Source organism: Culex quinquefasciatus, chromosome 1, assembly GCF_015732765.1.
Source record: "Culex quinquefasciatus strain JHB chromosome 1, VPISU_Cqui_1.0_pri_paternal, whole genome shotgun sequence".
Taxonomy (NCBI): domain Eukaryota; kingdom Metazoa; phylum Arthropoda; class Insecta; order Diptera; family Culicidae; genus Culex; species Culex quinquefasciatus.
Genome location: NC_051861.1, coordinates 96,887,423 through 96,908,095, shown reverse-complemented (window position 1 = coordinate 96,908,095; position 20,673 = coordinate 96,887,423). Strand labels below are relative to the sequence as shown.

The 20,673-nt window shown below is 35.9% G+C and overlaps 1 protein-coding gene and 1 long non-coding RNA gene across 2 annotated transcripts in view; one reads left to right on the top strand and one right to left on the bottom strand.

Annotated features, from left to right (window-relative positions):
• LOC6047626 (alpha-2Db adrenergic receptor) overlaps window positions 1–20,673 on the top strand; it is a 506,802-nt gene that overhangs the window by 419,643 nt on the left and 66,486 nt on the right. The gene's annotated exons all lie outside the window — the stretch shown is intronic.
• Window positions 5,695–6,346, bottom strand: LOC119765272. Its single transcript, XR_005276609.1, has 2 exons — window positions 6,234–6,346; window positions 5,695–6,173 (listed from the first exon to the last, which is right to left on the bottom strand). It is a non-coding gene; the product is annotated as an uncharacterized LOC119765272 (long non-coding RNA).

Here is a 20,673-nt window from a genome sequence, read left to right as displayed (position 1 = left end):
TGGCTCTGGTGGACAATTTGGAGTACCTTGTATCACGTACGGACGAGACTTGGAGTAAGATGAGCTTCACTCGTTGTACACGTGGAGAGATAAAAGAAGCAGAAGATGATCCCCTCTTTTTCGGGGGAGTGTCCGCATGGCCGAGAGGAGCACGTTTTTGTGTCCCGTAAAACTAATTATTATCGCCTCTGTGTGCTGTTGCGCTTTATTCTATTAAAATCCAACACCCCCACCCTCTTGAAAAAGAAGTACAAAGAGAGTTGCGGTGAAAATAGGTGTAGAAAAGTAGCTGGTTGTAAACTGAACACATTGTGCACGTGGAGTGCAATACAATGTAGTCGGGTTTTGAGAAACTGATATTTTGTAAATTGGGTATGAAAATGTGTACCCTTCTACTGCAGTTTGCTACATTGCATATTCAGATTGCTTTCCCGAGCAGACGGAAATAACTTGGGAATAACATTTTATGATATTTGAAAATACTAGGCCAATAACATTTTATGTTATTAATAACAGGATTTGTTATTCGTCGTTATGATTTTTTTGTTATTTGATTGTTATTGTAATAACAGACTTATAATACTTTTAGTTATTCTTCGAACAAATCTGTTAAAATGTTAAAATAACAGAAAGTGTTATGGAATATTCTTGAAAAATCCATTTTTGCATAAGAGTTCAATAACAGTTTATGTTATCATAACAAAATTTGTTATCGGTCTGATATTGATTGAAAGCCAAAACAACTTGGGAATAAATTTTTTTGTTATGGAAGAATACCTCAAACTGTTTTAAAATGTTATTAGTCTGTTATTACAATAACAATCCAATAACAAAAAAATCATAACGGCGCATAACAAATCTTTTTATAAATAACATAAAATGTTATTGGCCTAGTATTTTCAAATATCAAGAACTGTTATTCTCAAGTTATTTCCGTCTGCTCGGGCAACGCAACAAACACTGAAAACAACTCTGAACTACTACTGTTAAAAATGCTTCACAAAATTTGACCATTACTACGAAATGAATAGTTGTACTGTGCCTGATTTAAGGAGGAAAAAACTCAGTAAATTTTAGCAAGTTCCAAGATAATCTAACGAAAATCCACACTAAGTCGATATATGGAGTTTTTTTTTTTAATTTTTAAATAAGGTCTAATAAACCTTTTTTGGTTTTGGGTGTTTTTGAATTACGGTATTATTAACGGGGAAAAAATAAGAGTGCAAATTAAATCGAATCATAGTGACCGTGGTAGAGAAGTGTTCAAAGCGATAAGATAGTTAACTATCTAGCATTAGTTGCAATTGCGATTGCAATTTGTGTTTTATTAGAATTTATCAGTTCTGTTCCAGGGTGTCACATTTGCAATTCAGAGATTTGAAGAACCTTTCAACTGAGATCAATCCATAAGCCTTTGCAGGGAGGGTACATATTTCTACGTTTAAGTTTTGCTAACTGAGTGCTTTTTTAGGGAAAACACAGCTAGCAAAATCTAAATGTAAACATATGTACCCTACCTTCAAAGGCCTATGAATTGATCTAATAACATAAGTTTCTAAATAATGCATTTTCGGTGTTTCTGAAACACAATTCGAAAACATCTTCTTGTTTATGGGCTGGAAACAAATTTCAAATTTAATGTGACATTTTTTGATTCGCTCTTCGTATTCAAATTATTATTCAATGATTTGGCGGCATTTTTTTTGTATCAATTTTACCTAAAATTTGTTTAAATTTGACTAAAAAGAGTATAACTTTAGTTAATTAAAACTTACATGGGTGAACACAAGTAACCATTGTAATCATACAGTCGACGTTAAAAATAAAATTTGCACTGAATGAAAAAAAAAATATTTTGAGACAATTGGAAAATATATCATAAATCAATTGAAATCCCATCAATGTCATGCCCGAGTAGACGGAAATAACTTGGGAATAACATTTTTTGATATTTGAAAATACTAGGCCAATAACATGTTATGTTATTTATAACAAGATTTGTTATTCGTTGTTATTATTTTTTTGTTATTGGATTGTTATTGTAATAACAGACTTATAACATTTTTAGTTATTCTTCGAACAAATCTTTGTTATTATTTTTTGTTATTTTAACAACTAATCCGATCATCCCAATAACAGTTGGAGGTATTCTTCCATAACAAAAAATGTTATTCCAAAGTTGTTTTGGCTGTCGACCAATATCAGACCAATAACAAATTTTGTTATGATAACGTAAACTGTTATTAAACCCTTATGCAAAAATTGATTTTTCAAGAAGATTCCATAACACTTTTCGTTATTTTAACAGTATTTGTTATTGAAATGGCATGAATTTTGTTATTACCGTCTGCCCGGGTGCCGAGTTACGGTACCTCTTATTCAGTGGTTTAAAAAACACCCAAAAAGCAAAAAAGAATTATTATCAAAAAAATTCAGAAAAGCTGAAAAATCTTCAACCAATTGTGATACCAAAAAAAATCCTAAAAATTATCCATTAAAAATCAATGAGTAAAGTTTTAATTGAATATTTAGATTAAATTTTCAGTCAATTTTTAGCTATTTTTTAAAGTCGTAGTTTTTTTTTATTTTTGACAAAACTGAAAAATTGCTCATTTTTTAAAAGCAGATACATTTCTCTACATTTTGCTTTTAGGAAGTTTCCTAAAAGCAATTTGGGTTTCTACAAGATTTTTTGGCCGCATTTTAAATCTTTGGAAAAATCACTATTTCTGTAATTTCTGAAAGAATTCCATTCTTATGCCTCCAAAAACACAAACAAAAACTGATTTCAAAAATCATAATTGTTTTTTCCCGAGCAGACGGTGATAACTTTAGAATAACATTTTTTGATATTTGAAAATACTAGAACAATAACATTTTCAAAATAAAAAAAAATCAAATTATTCGCTCTACAGCATTGCCTTGGCGTTCTCGATTGCGAGATCCCTACTCGAAACTAAGTGTCCGAAGGCTTGATTGTTGAGGCAATTGCAAACCTCTTTTTACACCTTAGCTTCCATGCACCCCGGGATTCGAACTGACGACCTTTGGATTGTGAGTCCAACTGCCTACCAGCGACTCCACCGAGGCAGGACCCAGGGAGACGACTCCTACACCTGGACTGAGCTATCGACCTAACCCTTAAGGTTAGACCGGGGCCAACATTTACTTCCCCATCCGACGGAAGGCGTGGTCAGACAAATCTCGTCTCGAAAAATGCCACCGGGACCGTCTGGGTTCGAATCCAAGCTAACTGGGTGAGAGGCAACCACGCTTACCCTACACCACGGTCCCGGCATGTTATGGAATAATAACTCCAGCTGTTATAAGGATAATAGGATCCCTAGTAACATTTAAGGTTTTAAGTAGGCCATAAAAGCTTATTAAGGCCGTATGAGGGTTTCCAGAACCATGATAAAACCTGTAAGTTTAAAAATGTTACTAGGGATTAGTTGTTGAAATAACAAAAAAATAATAACAAAGATTTGTTCGAAGAATAACTAAAAATGTTAAAAGTCTGTTATTTACCCAATTAACAAAAAAATCATAACGACAAATAACAATCCTGTTATAAATAATATAAAATGTTAGTGGCCTAGTATTTTCAAATATCTAAAAAAAGGTTATTCTCAAGTTATTTCCGTCTGCTTGGGAACATATCGATTTTTAAATTATTTACGTGCCATTATTGTATGGAAATGATATGGACTGATGATGCAGAATGGCTTCATTGGGCATGCGGAATGTACCCAAAAACTGAAATTTAAAAATGCTACAAAAAATGGATGAAAATACTAATTTATGTGATTATAACCAAATCCGCAGCCACGGTTGGCTTCCGGGTTGAGGCTCTCTTATCCCAAATCAATGAAAAGAAAATGAAAACTCGATTTGCGAAAACTTCTACAGTTGATCTTTTTCAATGTTTTGAATAAAAGCATTTTTTGTAAGGTTTTGGGTAACTTCCACAGAGAAAAAATAATGGTACCTAATATTCATCAGGAAATGGTGACAGATATTGTGGCAAAAAATGTCTAAAATTACATCAGGAAATGGTGACTATTCATCAGGTTCACTTTTTTAAAACATTTTTCAAGCAATACTAGTCAAAAATAGGTACACCATCTTCTTGATTTACACAACGAAATGGGGGTGTTTAAATCGAGAATCGTTTAAAAAAAGTATTTCCATGACTTAAATTGAGAATATGACTTAAATTAAGAATATTTTGGATTTCGTAACTTTTCGAAAATTTTCAAAATGTATCAATTGTATTTTGTTAAGAAATGTTATTAAAACATTTCATCATGGTTTTGGAACACCTGGGATGTTCTATTCCATCCGAAACTTCCGTAAATGTTGTGCAACAGGCTTACCAAAGAAACAAGTAGAAACTTCAAGATTTTGACAACGGATCCTATCCAGACTGCTTCAGTGAGTGTGGTAGGCTACAGATCATTATTGTAACAACGTATTGGGATGATCTGGGTCATCCAAGAACTCCCTGGAGTTAAGGTCTGTGGGTCTACCGCCGTAACAAGCAAGAGGTCGACGGTTATTGACCCCGGAACATATCCGCATAGCTTCAGCGAGTATGGTAGACTAGTTTGCTGGGGTGTTGGGATGTGTTTGGATGTCCTGGGTCATCCAAAGACTTCCTAGAGTTAAGATCTATGAATCTACCGCCGTAACAAGCAAGAAGTCGATGGTTTTTGACCCCGGAATATATCCGCATAGCTTCAGTGAGTATGGTAGACTAGTTTGCTGATGTGTTGGGATGTTCTGAGACATCCAAGGACTCCCTGGAGTTAAGATCTGTGAGTCTACCGCCGTAACAAGCTAGAGGTCGACGGGTTTTGACCCCGAAACATATCCGCACAGCTTCAGTGAGTATGGTAGACTAGTTTGCTGACGTGTTGGGATGTTATAGGACATCCAAGGACTACCTGGAGTTAAGATCTGTTAGTCTTCCAGCGTAACAAGTCAGAGGTCGACGGTTTTTGACCCCGGAACATATCCGCATAGCTTCAGTGGGTACGGTAGACTAGTTTGCTGATGTGTTGGGATGTTCTGTAACATCCAAGGACTTCCTGGAGTTAAGATCTGTGGGTCAACCGACGTAAAACGCAAGAGGTCGACGTTTTTGACCTTGGGAAATATCCGCAGAGCTTCAGTGAGTATGGTTGACTACTTTTTTCATTGACATGTTGCAGTCATAGCTCATTTGAAAAGTATTTTATTTAATTTTTGTGTCAATACTTTGCTGCGACAAAACAAGTACAGATTCCAAACTTGATGAAATTAATCAAGAAATTGATTTAAAAGCACGACATCCTGAGCTGTAATAAAGTACTTCATTAGGGCGGAATCGAAAATTGGATTCTTTAAGAACACCTTTTTGTTGGGTCTCTTAAGGCCCCAAAAAGTCTCAGAAAATTTTTGACCATCTTAATAGTGAGGTTTAGAAAAAACTAAAAAAACAGTACACACCACGAAAAAAACGTGTAATTTTCTGTCTATTTGATGCACATAACTGGAGCGTCAAATAAGACATAAAATTACATCTGATTTGAAAATTACATGACTCAAATCATCAACCGATACGGCCGTGTAAAATTACAACTAACGCAATTTTATTTGAAACCATTCCTGTATGAATTGAACTATTCTTATTGGATTAAATAAAACCAACCGTTACAATGCTAAATCAATCATTTTATTGCATTTTATCATTACCAAAAAGAATGTTCTTTGTTTTCACGACACTAGACGTGTTTCATCCACGCTAAATCCGGTTCCAATCGTCATCGTCCATTCCGCATCGTCATTTTTGCGCTGCTCTTTGTCACGGATCTTCACATGATTCTGAGGCTGCTCCTGGTCCCGGAGCTTGACGTGGTTCTGAGGCTTCTTCTTGGCATGCCACGGTCCTTCGAGCGACAATTGCATTTTTACTTGGCACGCATTTCAGTACGAATCAACCTGAATGGACGCTTCAAAACTGTGCTGTCACCAACCCAATTCACAATTTTCACTTTTTCCTTGGCCAAATCTTGCAGGTTCTCCTGAAGGCTCTCGGTACTTCAAACAGCTGTCGTGGTTAGAAGAACAGTTTTCAGAAATTGCCCGTCCGGAAGGTCAATCAGCAACAGTATATTTGTTGATAAAATTGCCTGAAATCAAAAAGTCCACTTATCAATTTACCGGTATTTGAAAACTATACTTCCACCTACCTTTTCCATTGTTAATTACGACATCAACTGAGAAAACTGAAGCAGTTAAAAGCAAAATCAAACAGAACAAGTGCTCTGCAATTCTGCAAACGCCGCAAACTCAAATGTCAACATGGCTGCCTTTCTTGCTGCACGGTCAACTGGAAGGCATGAAAACACAAGGAATTGAGTCAAATTACACAGAATATTACATCAAAAATCACGCTCCAGCTACAGTATGTAAAAAAAGTATTTACACCCCTTGGGCACTATGCACATTTTGTGATGAAACATGTAAAAAATTTAAAGTTTGACAGGAACCTAGTACTACGTTTTATTCAGAAACTCATGCCAAACATTTTGCTACAAAAAGCTCATGAAAAGATGATTTCTATAAAAAGTTATATAACAAATACTAATACGAAAATAAAAAAGGTGCAAAAAAAGTTTGTACACCTTTCGAAAAATTAACATAAATAATGTTATTTGTTGACAAATCACCATAAATCCAGTCTCCCAACTTCAAATAGGCATCCTTGAATGATTAAAAAAATAATTTGGATTGAATATAAAGTTTAATAACTACTTAGTATAAAAGTTTATATAACTCTGGAAATTCTATATAAAACTTATCTAAAGTTGATTTTGCAAACTTTTAATTCAACTAAATGTCAATATATTACCATAGAATTGCTAAATAAACATTTTGGAGTGGGTATAACACCGTTTTGGGGGTATTTGTATCGATAGAATAGATTTTTCGTTGGAATTTCGTACCAACCCGGAATTACGTCGTCGGAAAATCCGCCGGCATCTGAACCGGTCCACAATTCACAAGTCAACCTATGTGGAATCAGAAAGGGCATAAAATTTCCGATCTTTTGATATCCAAACATCTACGTTTTCTTTAAAACCTACGTTTTTAAATACCTGGGCAAAAAGTAAGTTTGATCCACGAGAACAAAAATTACGAAATTCCATACATTTTTGGCAGGTTGCTCAAACGAAACCATAACAACGTTTTAGCTTAGGTATTTAAAAACGTAGGTTTTAAAGAAAACCTGGATGTATGGGTATCAAAAGATCGGAAATTTTATGCCCATTCCGATGCCACATAGGTTAACTTGTGAATCGTGGACCGGTTCGGATGCCGGCGGATTTTCCTACGACGTAATTCCGGGTTGGTACGAAATTCCAACGAAAAATCTATTCTATCGATACAAATACCCCCAAAACGGTGTTATACCCACTCCAAAATGTTTATTTAGCAATTATATGGTAATATATTACCATTTAGTTGAATTAAAAGTTTGCAAAATTAAGTTTAGATAAGTTTTATATAGAATTTCCAGAGTTATATAAACTTTTATACTAAGTAGTTAGTAAACTTTATATTCAATCCAAATTCTTTTTTTAATCAGTCAAGGATGCCTATTTGGAGTTGGGAAACTGGATTTATGGTGATTTGTCAACAAATAACATTATTTATGTTAATTTTTCGAAAGGTGTACAAACTTTTTTTGCACCTTTTTTATTTTCGTAATAGTATTTGTTATATAACTTTTTATAGAAATCATCTTTTCATGATCTTTTTGTAGCAAAATGTTTGGCATGAGTTTCTGAACAAAACGTAGTACTAGGTTCCTGTCAAACTTTAAATTTTTTACATGTTTCATCACAAAATGTGCATAGTGCCCAAGGGGTGTAAATACTTTTTTTACATACTGTATACCTTTCTTTAGTAAGAAAGGCAAAAAATATGCAAAATTTGTCGTTGTTTGATACACATGTTGCATTTTATTTTTAATTTGTGTGTTTTTGCAAATATTTACGAATTTTACGACAAAATACTCTTATTAAAGGAAAAATTAAAACAAAGTTTTACGACGATTGGTAAAATAAAAGTATTTTGTGGACAATTGCAAACATTGTTAATTTTTTTTGCTGTCATTTTAATAGAAATAAACGTGCAATCAATTTAATACAAATTTAATAGCACTTTTCTGCGTTGATAATCATTTTAGCATGAATAATTTGTTCAAAAATATTATGATTTTTGCGAAATTACAAACATGTTTTTTTTTTGCCTTTTTACTAAGTTTTTTCATACTAATGATTGTTTGACAATAGTTTTGGTAAGTAGTAATGCATTTTATTTCACTTTTTTCATTGACATGTTGCAGTCATAGCTTATTTGAAATATATTTTATTTTATTTTTGTGTCAATACTTTGCTGCGATATTATTGTCTGAAGAAAAATACAAGTACAGTTTCCAAACTTGATGAAATTAATCACGAAATTGATTCAAAAGCACGAAATCCTGAGCTGTCATAGAGTACTTCATTAGGGTGGAATCGAAAATTGTTTTTTTTTAAGAACACATTTTTGTGAACCATCTTAATAGTGAGGTTTGAAAAAAACATTAAAAACAGTAGGGTACGTTTTCACTATTTTCCCCAAAAAATAACCTGTTGTATAATACATCTAGATCCAAGCAGATCATTTTTATTGCAAATTAAATGTCATCCCGTGACAGAGTTTATTTCAAATCAAAAAAACATTTTTTTCCCAACACTTTTCATTAACAAAAGCTTTCCTTTTGTTCGTTACATGTCCTGAACTTTATTTTTTTTGCCTTGAACCGCAATAAAACCATCAGTGATGCACTTTTTCACCCACTACCCAACTCTCGCTACTCATAAGCTTTCACCATCTGTCAGCACACTCTAGGGCCGAGCCGAGCTTGGCTGTGGTGTCGTGGTTTGTGACAGCACAAACGGTGGTACAGCAATTTTGCGAGCTTGAGGTTGAGGGTGAAGGATTTTTTACTCCACACGGGTTTTTTTTTTTGTCTTTATAACATCGTGGATTTGTGTGTGTTTGTGGGGCTGTGCAAATGTGCGGCACACGTTCACTCTGGCACTCTCACACATCGCAGATTACGACACATCGATGCAACTACACTCAGTGTCTTAAATGATAATTATTTTATTGTTGTATAAAATTTAATAATTGTTCTGAAAAAATGAGTGAACAATAACTTTATTATGATAAAAACTATTTTTAAACTTTAGTCAGCAACTCAGTGTCTGCCAGCAGTGCAGAACAAAAAGCTCCTTGCAGCAAAAAAAAAAAAAAGCTTAGCAAAAATCTCCAGCCACGACTTCAGGACTCTCCTCGTCAGAGAACCCGTATAAAAATCCTTGCCCTGGCATGCCACAGGATTGAAAGAGCGAGAGCGAGTGCAAGTGGATGAAATTAACTTTTGAAGAGTGCTTTTGTTGGGATTAGAATAATGATGAAATGAAGCTGGTCGTGGCCGCCGGTGCACGTCGTCACAGACGAGAAGATCCATGGAAAGTGGGTGAAAGCTCCTTTCTCCACTGCTGCTGATGCGGGCTGGGTGTGGAAAGCTGGAAAATTAAAAAGTTCACAGCTCTGCTTCTTGCTGGCGGAAAGTCAACCTCTAACCGGGCAGAAAAAAAAGCTGGGGCAGCTCAGACTCGAGCGAGAACTTCTTAATTAGTTGTAAGCATGGAAATGAGTTGCGCGCGGGAGTGGCATATTCATGATACCGGACCGGATATCCCAGGGTAAGGTTACTTTTTTTTTATATATGGTAATGTGAGCTGGGTAATGCAACTTGAAACATTCGTGCGAGAGGAAGGCAATGGAGCGAAACCCGTAAGCAGGCCAAAGGTTGTCGCTAAGGGGAGCTTTTATGGTTTGAGGGTTACAGAGGAAGCTAATTTTAGTTCTTTGCGTAAAAATCTATTAAAGTGACAATCTCACGTGAGTTCAAACAAGATCAATTTTCTACGACTACGAAATTTTTAAAGGGTAAGCGTGGTTGCCTCTCACCCAGTCGGCCTGGGTTTGATCCCAGAAGGTCGTCCCGGTGGCATTTTTCGAGGCGAGATTTGTCTGATCACGAACTTCTTAATTTGACCTCCTAGATCCACCTTCACGTACACCTATCGACTCAGAATCAAATTCTGAGCACATGTCCGGAAGATTGTTAAAAGGGTGGTTTTTGTTAGGAAACCCGTCATGTTATTCATTTTTCAGGTATTTAAAATACCTTTTCAACGAGCTCAAAAGATTGAAGATCTGACAACGCTATCAAAAGTTATGAGCAATTGTGCTAAAACATAATTTTGACAGATACAAAAAAGGGTGAACATTGCAAAAAATGAGACTGAGGCAGCACTAAGCTTTATGGAATTGGCCTTGTTAACCCAAGCTTTCTTCATGTTATGGCTTTTTATGGCAGAAACGTAAGCAATGCTTTTATTGCATTTTTTTGCATGTATTCAGGCGCATTTGAATACAAGCAGAAAGCGTTTTCAATTGATTTAGTGAGGAAGGCATCAATTACAATTACATGTACTGTGGTGGTTTAAAGTAACTTTTTTTTTATTTGCAAAGGGACAAAAAACCGCAATATTTTAGCAATATAAAATATCTATGGACAACAATTTATCAGCCAATTTTGACATAGGACTATGTCTTTACTTACTATACTGGGGGGGCAGTTCAAAATTTCGATCCCAAGCGTCACATTTGGCGAACGTTATTTCAAACGGTAATATCTTCATCCAGACACATTGGAACTACATAATTTTTGGACCATTCGATTCGGAAAACCTTCAGCAATTTTCTATAAAATTCTCAGTATTGGCAGAGTTTTATAACTATTCAAACAATTCAATGTTTTAAAATGCTTAGAAATGCCTAACAAAACGAACGCTTTTGAGGGGAAAACCGCCGCAGCAGAACTGGTAGTCGACGATCGTGAAAAGAGGGGAAGTAATAGCGAAGTAGAAGTATAAAAATGCGTTCTACCTTTCCACTCCACTTAGTTGCCACCAAGATGCTGAACAAGTCGGGTCGGCTCATAATATCTGAGCCGCAGACGGGTGAAGCAGCAGCAACAGGGAGAGAGAGAGCCCTAGCAACGCAAATTCTCTCTTCCGGAGAAGGATTTCTTCTGAAAAATTACCTTTATTTTCTAGAGAGAGAGAGAGAGAGAGAGAGAGAGAGAGAGAGAGAGAGAGAGAATCGGAGAGGGCAAATTGTGTGCGAATGCCGTAGAATGACACACCAAATGCCATAGGATGGCAGATTCAAGAAAATACCAAATGCGCGTTCACACACATACACACACACACACACACTCCCGTTTCAGGGTACACGCTGATTGGGTTCGATGCGTCGAGTTTCCCTTCCACGGATGTTCGATTGATGTATCTAAATTCGTCACCTGAAAAGGCCATCAAAGGCTGCGACCAACTACAGATACACCCGGGAACGAGCAAAACCGCCAGCGGAGGCAACTTTTAGGCAGTGGAGTAAAATCGCTTAACCTAGTAGACTGTGTGAAAATTGTTGTAGCCCTGTTGTATGGGTTAGTACAACGAATCTACTACGAGCTCGTGTAATTGGTCACGGCCCCGGGATGCACAGCCGGGTCAGTCAGGAAGCTTCCCCCAATTCGTTCGAAGATTTCGTTTACGCCAGTGGTGGCCAAAACCTGGAGTGGCCGGTGCCCTCAAAGAAGGTTCCCCCGGGGCCCGGGGGACATTTACAGAACCATACGAGTTGTGGCAATATGGGTATCAAAATTCATGGTTTTTGATACTGAATATGAAAATGGCCATTTCGACAGTGGTGGCCACAACCTGGAGTGGCCGGTGAACTCAAAGCAGGTTCCCCTGGGGCCTGGGGGGACTTTTACAGAACCATACGAGTTGTGGCAATATGAGTATCAAAATTCATGGTTTTTGATACTGAATATGAAAATGGCCATTTCGACAGTGGTGGCCACAGCCTGGAGTGGCCGGTGAACTCAAAGCAGGTTCCCCCGGGGCCTGGGGAGACTTTTACAGAACCATACGAGTTTTGGCAATATGGGTATCAAAATTCATGGTTTTTGATACTGAACATGATAATGGCCATTTCGGCAGTGGTGGCCAAAACCTGGAGTGGCTGGTACCCTCAAAAAAGGTTCCCCCGGGGCCTGGGGGGACATTCACAGAACCATACGAGTTGTGGCAATATGGGTATCAAAATTCATGGTTTTTGATACTGAACATGAAAATTGACATTTCGACAGTAGTGGCCACAACCTGTACTGGCTGGTGCCCTCGAAGCAGGTTCCCCCGGGGCCCGGGAGACATGGGTATCAAAATTCATGGTTTTTGATACTGAACATGATAATGGCAATTTCGACAGTGGTGGCCAAAACCTGGAGTGGCCGCTGCTCTCAAAGAAGGTTCCCCCGGGGCCTGGGGGGACATTTACAGAACCATACGAGTTGTCGCAATATGGGTATAAAAATTCATGGTTCTTGATACTGAACATGAAATTGACATTTCGACAGTAGTGGCCACAACCTGGAGTGGCCGGTGCCCTCATGGAAGGTTCACCTTGGGGGAACATTTATGACAATATTGCCGACAAATCTATGAAATAAAATACAATAATCTTATTCCAGATTTCACTACACCCAAACGAAAAATATATCTCAAAATCTGCAACAGTGAATTTGCTGCAGAAAATGTTATATTTTATTACATTTTTTGCAGCAAGTCCATAGATCATTTTTGCCCGCGTGTAAACACGTCAGCGATCTGCAGTTCTCACCAACACATAGAATGCTGGCGCGTCCCCGAGCAACAATCTAGAGAGAACATTATGTTCGCGCTCTGTCCCTCACCATTCATCAAGCGTCCATGGCGCGGTGGGAGCGTGTCGGATCAGCAACCTAGAAGTTGATGGTTCAATCCTCGTTCTGTTAAGGTTTTTTTTTCTGCAATACAATCAATCTGCCGTCGGTAATGTCGATAATTGTCGGTAACGGGCAAAAATGTCATACCCCTATATCGCAATGCATGAGGACAGTTTTCATGCAGATTCTGATATACTTTCATGCTGCCATGCATCAAAATCATGCGACCGCCGGTTGGGTGTAGCAATCCAAAAACTCATTCAAATTGTTTGGTCCGATGTCTTTCGGTTATGTTTCTGACATACCATCTTGAACTTTTTTTTAATAAAAATAATGTATTTTTTTTTTGTGTGCAGGTTTCTGTCAGTAGTTTTTGATTTAAAATCAAATTTGCAGTCAAAAGTATCCTACAGATATCATGATAAAGTGCACCGTTTTCAAGATATAGCCACTTAAAGTTTAATTTCAACTGAAAAATTCAATTTTTGATTTTTGTCTTCCTCACTGAGGTAAGGCTATAATCCTGCTCGAAAATGAACTTTTGCATCACATTTGTCCATTTTCCAAACAAATTTGTCAGCTGTCCATATGAAAATTCAAAATCTGTATCTTTTAAGGAATTTTTGATCGATTTGGTGTCTTGGGCAATGTTGTAGGTATGGATATGGACTACACTGAAAAAATGATACACGGTAAAAAAATGGTGATTTTTAAATAACTTTTGTCACTCAAACTTGATTTGCAAAAAAACTATTTTTAAACTTATTATTTTTTTATGTGTTTAAGAGGACATCAAATGCCAACTTTTCAGAAATTTCCAGGATGTGCAAAACATCTTTGACCGAGTTATGAATTTTTTAATCAATACTAATGTTTTCAAAAAACGAAATATTGGTCGCAAAATTTTTCAACTTCAATCTTTCGATGTAAAATCAAATTTGCAATCAAAACGTACTTCAGTGAAATTTTGATAAAGTGCACCGTTTTCAAGTTAAAGCAATTTTTAGGTAACTATTTTGAAAATAGTCGCACTTTTTCATTTTTGAAAATTAGTGCCCATGTTTGTCCACCTTTGAAAAAAATATTTTTTGAAAAGCTGAGAAAATTCTCTAGGTATATTTTGCTTTATTAAACTTTGTTGATACGACCCTTAGTTGCTGAGATATTGCCATGCAAATGTTTAAAAATATGAAAATTGATGTTTTCCAAGTCTCACCCAAACAACCCACCATTTTCTAACGTCGATATCGCAGCAACTAATGGTCTGATTTGTAATGTTTAAATATGAAACATTCGTGAAATTTTCCGATCTTTTCGGAATTTTTTTTCAAAATTTTTTAGCCTGGACTAACATTTTAAAAGGGCGTAATATTGAATATTTAGTTAGTCTTGATTCAAAAATTTTGAATTTTTTTTTTCGAAAGGATCGGATTTTTTGGTCGTATCCACATAGTTCAAAAAAGCAAAATATAGAGAATTTTCTCAGCTTTTCAAAAATATTTTTTCAAAGGTGGGCAAACATGTGCACTAAGCATAAGCATAAGCATAGGTGCCCACCCGCAGTTGCTACTCCGTTATTGACCAGGACCTCCAGAAGTTACATCCACGAGCCGTGGAAGATCAGTGGGAGCTATCTTTCCTCGCTTCGCAACTTCTCAAAGGCCCCTATCATGCTGATCAATACCGGCGCCGGCCACGACCAGTGGTAGGGTCACGGGGAAGTGGATGGGAATGTTAGTCCGATACTTGAGTGATAGAGACCGCCCAATCGACTGCATCTCCGACAAAGTATCACATGAGTTTTGAGGGGGTTAGTAGATGGGTATGAGGTCAGGATTCACGAGTGGCAGTGATGTGACCATGAGCATTTTGTTTATCGATTGAAAATTTTAAATCTTAGGCAGCCGGCTGCGGAAAGATAGATAATCGATTATTTAAAAAGTTTTTTTTTATCGAACGCTTGCCAGCCGAGCAGAAGTAGTATATTTTTACAATTTAGATAACGTGAGCAAATTTCAAAAATAGTGAATAAATGACGCTTTACTCTTCATAAAATCGATAGTTTGATGAGTTAATACTAAAACTGCCAGTTGGAATAACGATTCGATCATTTACGACGAAAATTATCGCGAAAAACAGGACTGCGCGTCCCCAGAAGCACTGCACTTATGAAGGTATTATTCAATTATTATGACCAATCACCCCATGCACACAAACAGCGACACAAAAGAAATGAAAATGAGCATGCAAAAACAAGACAACGCGTCCCCGTGGTCAGCGCACTAATCCAAAGGTGGGCAAACATGTGCACTAATTTAAAAATGAAAAAGTGCGACTATTTTCAAAAAATTATCTGAAAATGGCTTTAAGGCGTCATCCATAAAGTATGTCACGCAAAAATCGGACAAAATCAACCCCCTTCCCCCTATGTCACACTTTGTCACGCAAGGTTGAACCCCCTCATAAAGTACGTCACATTTTGCCAGCCTCCCCCCCCTTGTTTTTGATGGAATTTTTTGTAGTTTCTATTTCTTTAAACTCTCATAATTTTGGGTTTTTTTGCCAATTTTAATATTAATAAAAAATAAGTTGTCTAATTATTCATTTTTTAGAATAAACAATGCGATTTAAAAAAACAGTTTTGTATTTTTTTTTAAGTAGAAGACCTGGTTTAATATTCAAATATTAAAAAATCTTGAGAACTATTTTTCACAGCTTTGCATCTAATAAGTTCAAACCATCTATACCAGTTTTCTCATGAACACCCTGCTTTTAAAGCATTTAGTTTTATCGAGCAAGAATTTGCAAAATATTAAAGTTCCAACTGAACAAAAAAAAATGTAACTATATAATCAATTATAATGCGATACTTCTAAATAATAGTAAATAAATAATAGTAAGCAAACAATTTTAGAAAAGAGGATTTTTATCATTTTTCTCATTTCGAATTAATATTATGCAATCATAAAAACATGGCGTGACGTCACAGTCTCGCAAACCCCCTCCCCTTCGTCACATCTTGTCACACCTACGGTGACCCCTCCCCTAAGAGCGTACGTACTTTATGGATGACGCCTAACTTGAAAACGGTGCAATTTTTAAAAATTCCACTAAAGTACGTTTTGATTGCAAATTTGATTTTACAACGAAAAATTGAAGTTGAAAAATGTTTGCGACCAATATTTCGATTTTTTGAAAAAATCAGTATAGATCAAAAAATTCATAACTCGTCCAAATTTTTTTTGCCCAACCTGGAAATTTCTGAAAAGTTGGCATTTGATGTCCTCGAAAACATACCAAAAAATGAAAAAAAATAGTGTTTTTTTGCAACCCAAGTTTTACTGACAAAAAGATAAATAAAAAATCACCAAAATTCTTTTAACCGTGTATCATTTTTTTCCATGAAGTCCTTATCCATACCTACAACTTTGCTGAAGACACCAAATCGATCAAAAAATTCCTTCAAAAGATACAGATTTTTGAATTTTCATACATCATTTTTATATGGACAGCTGCTAAATTTGTATGGAAAATTATATGAACAAACTAATGATGCAAAATGGCTTCTTTGGGCATACCGAAGGCACCAAAAATGTTTCAGTCGGATTAAGAAATTCAAAAATTAAAATTAAAAAAAAAGACCGATTTCGTAGAGAATTGCTTAGAGCCATGTATACCTATGGACTCAGAATCGAAAACAGAACAAATGTCTGTGTGTGTGTAGGTGACCAAAATTCACACTGTGTTTTTCAGCTCTGGCTGAACCAATTTTGTTCAAACCAGTTGCGTTCGATTTGGTTTTAGGTCTTTTTCGTACCCATTGATTTTAAATAAATTTTCGATAAGTAGTTCAAAAATTATGTATAAAAATGTGTTTTTTATATTTATCCGGATATTGCATAAGTAATCAGAAATCGACTCAAATACCGCCATGCTATACATCATTGGTTCGGTAATCGAAAAACGACAAGCATAAATAATGAGAATCTGGCAACCCTGTCTCAAGTATTGGCCACTTAAGTTATATGCACTTGTTTATTGCTGATCTTAAGAAAAACTAGATAAAAAATTTTCTCCAATTCCATCCAAACGTCAATTGTTGGTAAAGAGTTAGGAAGGCATCAACCACATAGGTGGATTAAGTTATTTTTTTTTTAAATAGTGTCCATGACTTTTCGAACAAAATGTTTTCAGAAATGGACAATCGGCAAAAAAATTTGACTCAATTTGTTATTTTTATTTTCACAGAAGAACATTTTTTTAAAGTCATAGCTCGGTGGCAAAATGTTTTTCCATGCTTATCTAAGGCATCTATCTGTGGCAATTGCATTTCCACGAAAAAAATAAATATTTAAAAAATCGGCAGTTTTTTTTCGTGTACCCATTTTTTCTTGACAGTCCACATTACACACCACCAAACCGATCATCAAATTTCTTCAAAAGTTACAGATTTTCAAATATTTACGTACCTTTTTTGTATGAACAGCTGCCAAAATTGTGACCGATTACACAAAATGGCTTCTTTAATCTTAGGGAAGGAGTTTGAACCAAATCAAAAAATATATATAAAATTCATTTGCTGCATTGGTAAAGAATTGCTTACGTGTCTCTCCATGAACAATACAAAAAATGCCATGCTCTCGACAGTTGAATGAAAATGTTTATAAATGCATTTAACACTAGTTCAGTTGTTTTGCAATCATTAGATTTAAAACAAATATGATTCGACGAAAAAATTCACAGAAAACAAATGATGGTAATTTTCATCAGGAAATGGTGACAGATTTTGTGTAAAAAAAAAGAATATTTTACCCCAGAAAATGATGAATTCACATTTTTACACATTTTTTATGTAATATTACTCAAAAACAGAGGTAATATTGAACCATTAGTCATTATACAAAAAATAATCTAAATCCTCTCTAAAGAGCTGCTCCATTTTGAGTATGATCAAAACAAATATTCATGCAATAATTATTAAAGGTTTCATGAAAAAGAATAGTCGGAAATCTTGATGTGCCAAAAATTAATATATTTCCTCTATTATGCAGAATCTGCAGAACTTTTTTTTCAGATCAAAAGTGTTCCACCGTTTCCAAATTGATAGAAATTTAATTAGAGGCAACAAATTCCAATGTTTATCAGTGTTTAATTAGTATGTATGTGCGCGATACACTTGATTGAGCCATTTTTCGCCTCGAGCTGACAGTTCGCCTCCCACTCACTAAAGCAGCATAAAGTTCCTTTGTTTTCCCCTCTTATTTCTCACTCGCTCTCTCTGGAGGAAAAACATTTGCAACCCAGTCACGGGGCCCGTTCATTACTTTTCATACTGGCTGCAGTGTGGCAAAACTATCCCCAACCCTGAACTGAATGTGTTATCACCTTCTTCTTCTTCTTCTGCTTCCTCCCCTTCCCGAGGAAATGTGCTCCCTGTGCGAGGTGGTGTTTGCCGGGATGTGTTGGCTAGCTGGTGTGTGTATTCAATGAGGCGGGAAATGGTCCAAACGTGACTGAATCCGGTCGGACTGACCCAGATCACCAACCAACGGGAAAATGGCTGGAATGTGAACTTTTTCCCCACTGTTCCGCACGCCGTAAGGAATGCTGCGACGACGACGACTGACGACTGGAGCCCGTGGGTTGGGAATGAGTGGGAATAGTTATTGGGAAAATTTAATTAAAACTGCATCTAATTATTATTCTTATCAGCGACGGCAGTGCCGGAGGTGACTCTCTCTCTCTCATTTCGCAGGATCACACCTCGAGGAAAAGTTGGTGCAGGAATACTCGGTGAGCGAGTTCCGAACAGTAGAAGTCACAATGTGAGAAGGCAACAATTTTCCAAACATATCAATGACAACACGATGAAACGGGGTAGAAAAGAAGCTGATTTTTTGTCAGTGTTAAATTAGTTGGTATTGATAGAACTAATTAATTGATATTTAATCAATTTTTGAATTTTTGAAAAACACTCAAACCTCGATGGTTTGACATCAAATGTTGTCAAACGAATGGGGTCACTTTTTAGTTTGACACCATTTTTACACGGAGTTCACACACACTACCAATAGTTTGTTTTGGTAGTGTGCGTAAGTGCCGTGTAAAAAGTGATAGTTTGACTTTGACCAACCAACGCACTATGGGGTTTCAGGCGGCCATAAATCGAAAAACCGACATACTCTAATTATTTTTTTGGTATTTTTTTTTCGAAAATAAACATTCTAACTAAGAAAAATCCGGAGTTTGAAAGTTGTAGGTTCAAAATTCACTGAATTGCAGACCTTCAAAGGCGAAAATGGTAAGAAAAAACATGTTTTTTGACAAAAAAATGATTATTTTTCATAGTTGTACTGTGTAGCTGTTTATGTATTTTTTCCTACATCATTATATATATCCAGAAAGGTAATTGATTCAACTTTTCAATAATATTTTACAAAACACACTTTTACAGGCTAAAAAAATAATAAAAATCAAAAAAGATGGATTTTTATTCAAAATTTAGTTTTTTTCAACTTTGTTAATGGAGTACTTTTTTGTGTGCATTTGTGCGATCTGAAAATTTTGCAGCTTAAAATTTGAACCATGTCCTAACTTGTCTCCAAATTTCAAAGTGCACTTATGTGCACTTTTTGAGTTATGCCATTTTGAACATTTTGATTCATGCAAGAAAATTAATGATTTCGCGTATACGCTTGGTTAAAATCACATTATTTACCTGCGGAGGCAGAAATGACGTACCTGCTATGTATGTTTTGAAATTGATTCAGGTATTGATATTCATGACTTTGTTGGTACTTAGGTACGTTTAATAAAATTAGAAATTCCTATTCTAAGTATTTTACAGAAACGATTCGTCGAATATTCGTATCAGTTCGTTGTTGTGTTCTTTTGAAAGTATGGATAATAATACCGTAGGGACGATATAACGAAGCACTATTCTGAAAACGTGAGAACTGCTTTCGAGTATATTTGTAAGAATTACAACATTGCAGAACCATCACATGATCAACTCAGGGAAAAACCACAGAGGAAAAACTACGCACGTTGTTCTGTAGCTTCAAAACGAGGTATACAAAAGCCCATAGAAGAAGTTCATATTTTAAGTAATCTAACGACAATCGGTTACATAGTGATTTTGATTTAGAAGAATTTATCGTGGAAAACGTAAATTTTGCAAGTGGATCAACCAAAAACGTGGACGAGAATCCATACAATGTTCCATAAAATAAACCGTCTAAAATTCTAAAACACCGCAAAAATCAAATTTTAATTGGATGGGGAGGGGGTTTCTTCAAAGAGAGGTGGATTTTAACTCAAGAAAAAGGAGGGAGATTGAACGTAAATCAGAAAACTTTAACATAGCATAAACCGCCATTCCGTGCATCAAATAGACAGAGCAAGAATATTAAAATTCACCACTTTAATGCATGTGGCCTCAAATATATGAAAAAATCGAAAATTAAACTTTTTTTTGGAAAAATATCAAATTTCATTTGTTTTCATTATACTAAGAACAAACAACACAAAAAAGTCACAAAAAAACAAAAAAATATTTTTGGCCGCTCGTTTATATGGAAATACCCCATAGTGCAACGGGGTACAAACAAAAGGTAGTTAATCGATAGAATTATCGTCGATAATATTATCTTCGGGACGATAACAATAATCTATCGTTATGGTTATCATTATTTCTATAATTCTAACGGCGATAATCTTAGCGTCGATAT